Consider the following 3,620-nt stretch of genomic DNA (forward strand, 5'->3'; position numbering starts at 1 on the left):
TTTATCGCAGCACTATTTACAATAGCCAAGAATTGGAAGCAACCTAAATGTGCATTGGTAGATGAATGGATAAAGAAGATGTGGTACATATACACAATGGAATACTACTCAGCCATAAGAAGTGGAAAAATCCAACCATTTGCAGCAACATGGATGGAGCTGGAGAGTATTATGCTCAGTGAAATAAGCCAAGCGAAGAAAGAGAAATACCAAATGATTTCACTCATCTGAGGAGTATAGGAACAAAGGAAAAACTGAAGGAACAAAACAGCAGCAGAATTACAGAACCCAAAAATGGACTAACAGGTACCAAAGGGAAAGGAACTGGGGAGGATGGGTGGGCAGGGAGGGATAAGGGGGGGAGAAGAAGAAGGGGGGTATTAAGATTAGCATGCATGGGGGGGAGGGAGAAAGGGGAGGGTGGGCTGCACAACACAGAGAGGACAAGTAGTGACTCTACAACATTTTGCTAAGCTGATGGACAGTAATCGTAATGTGGTTGTTAGGGGTGACCTGATATAGGGGAGAGCATAGTAAACAAAGTATTCTTCATGTAGGTATAGATTAAAAATTAGAAAGAAAGACAGAAAGAAAGAAAGAAAGAAAGAAAGAAAGAAAGAAAGAAAGAAAGAAAGAAAGAAAGAAAGAAAGAAAGAAAGAAAGAAAGAAAGAAAGAAAGAAAGAAAGAGAGAGAGAGAGAGAGAGAGAAAGAAAGTAAGAAAGAAAGAAAAGGGGGATCACTCCTTGATAGGATAAAACTATTGGTAAATCAAAGATCAACACATGCTTTAAATATCCTTAATGTTGATCACTTAAAGGGTGTCAGATGATCAGCTATGGAGGTACTCTTTTCTGATAATATTCCTTTCTCTTAATAAAAAAAAAAAAAAAAAAGCATTTACTGTGTGCTGACCTCCAATGAGTTCTGCACAGTGGTATAGAGGGCATGTCAAAGTGTGGGCAAAGGGTCTGTTTGTTTCTATGCAGAAGATCAAGGCCTAGCTTGGATACCCAGAAAATGAACTAAGATACAATATGAGGAGGAGCTTCCGGCATCAGCACTCTCTGGAGGACTCGTGCCAGGGGATGATCATCAAAAAGCCTCCACAGGGATCTGGACGATGCTGCGGTTGTGGCTGCATCCAGCCCACCGTCTCCTGGACTTGCCATAGGAATGAGGAGGTAGATGTCTAGGCTGGCATGTGCATACAGTGAGACAACGAATTTGACCGGATCTGTACTGTTGGAACTCAACCAGGAGTTGGGAGGGGTGCAAGGTGTAGCACTCCAAAATCTTATGACTATAGACTATCTATGGTTAAAAGAACATATGGGATGTGAACAGATCCCAGAAATGGGCTGCTTTAATTTGTCTGATTTCTCTCAGACGGTTCAAGTACAGTTGGACAATATCCATCATATCATAGACAAATTTTCACAAATGCCTAGGGTGCCTAAATGGTTTTCTTGGCTTCACTGGAGATGGATGGTAATTATAGATTTGCTTTGTTTATGTCCCCGTATTCCTATTATGTTAATATGTGTGTGCAAATTAGTTAGTAGTTTAAAACCTATACATACTTAAGGTACTATACAAGAAGATATGTCAAAGAAATAATCAATCCTCCCATGTTTCCTTCCATATGCTACATCTGTAGCTTCTCTTCTTTCTTCCTAATTACAACCCTTAAATAGAATTCGTGCCTCATATCGAATTTACCGAGTATCATAATTCCTCCAGGTGGTAAAGATACCTCGAGACAAGTGCTGGGCATAGAAGCCACAGGGCATAAATCTGCAAAGAAGTAAAAAGCTAACCTTTTCAAACAATATGGCTTCTCTCTCACTTACCAACTTTACATTTCCCTCTATGGCCCCGGAAGATGACTGGTTAGCCAGAGACGGGTAAGATTCCTCAAGGGAGGAACAACCTAAGACAGGCACAGTCGCAGGGGGGCCATCAGGTGAGAATTTGGGGATCAACAGAGGTGAGGCTCAGAACCTCACCTCCCCCTGCTTTGAGAGAAATCTTCTGCATCCGTGGATGTCTTGCTGCCCTTGTCTAGCCTGGATTAATACTTAGTCCATAGGCACACACCTGATCATCTGATCATCTACATTTGCCCTCTTACAGCACTAAACTATGTTTTCTACCTTTATCTTGCATCTACCTACCACTTCAGCATTTTATTAAAAATAAAAATAATAATAAGAAGAAGAAGAAAGGGAGAAATGTGGGATCAACATATAAAACAAGTACAAAAATCAAACGAATATTCATATTTGACCTGATTGTTTATAGGTCATAATGTGTGATCAAAACCGAAAGTTTCTGTGATGAATGCCCTTGTACTGTTCACCATGTAAGAATTTATTCACTATGTAAGAACTTGTTCGTTATGCTTCAGAAGATTGGAGACTGACGAGAATTAGACTTGAGATGGATTAATGATTGTACATTGAGCATTGACCCCCCTATACTGAATTTTATTGTTGTTAACAACCATTTGATCAATAAATATGAGAGATGCCCTCTCAAAAAAAAAAAAAGCAAAAAAAAAATTAAGATAACTTGAGGGACAACATCAAGTGTATCTAAACATACCACTAAATAAAGCCACTAAACAATAAGGGATTCACTTCAGAAGTAGAGACACACACATACTGTAAGAGAAGAAGAGAAAGGTATTCCATGTGAATGGAAAGAAAAAGAAAGCTGGTATGTCTATATTCATACCAGACAAAACAGACTCTAATAGACAAAAAAGGACATTACATAATGATAAAGGAGTCAACCCAACAAGAAGACATAACATTCATTAATATGAATTATATGCACCCGACATTGCACTAGCAAGATATATAAAGCCAATATTAACAGACCTAAAGGGAGTGATTGACAGCATAGTAGGAGATTTTAACATCCTACTTACATCAATAGATAGATCATCTGAACAAAAAATTAGTAAGGAGGTAGCATTAAATTATACACTAGATTAGATGGACTTAATAGATATATACAGATCATTCCATCTGAAAACAACAGAATACACATCCTTCTCAAGCACACATGGCACATTCCCCAGGATAGAGCACATGTTAGGCCAAAAAATGTCTCAAGAAAGTAAAAAAGATTAAATATCAGGCATCTTCCCCAACTATAATGGTATGAAACTAGAAGTCAGTTATAAGAAATTGGAAAAAACCACAAAAATATGGAGATTAAACAATATGTTACTGCACAGCTAATGGGTCATCAAAGAAATCAAAGAAGAAATAAAAAAATACCTAGAGACAAATGAAAACAGAAATACAACATACCAAAATCCTTGAGATGTAGCTAAAAAAGTTCTAAGAGGGAAGATCATAATAGTACATGTTTAGTTCAAGATATAAGAAAACTCTTAAAGAAAGAATCTAACTTTATAGTTAATGAAGCACAGAGCTGGTAGAAGAGAGGAAATAATAAAGGTCAGAGCAGAAATAAATAAAATGGAAACTAAAAAACAAACGAACAAAAGGCCAGTGAGCTGGTCATTAAAAAGATAAACATAATTGACAAACCTTTATCTAGATTAACTAAGAAAAAAAGAAAGAGGGTTAATAAACAAAATCAGAAG

This window comes from Manis javanica, chromosome 3, assembly GCF_040802235.1.
Source record: "Manis javanica isolate MJ-LG chromosome 3, MJ_LKY, whole genome shotgun sequence".
NCBI lineage: Eukaryota > Metazoa > Chordata > Mammalia > Pholidota > Manidae > Manis > Manis javanica.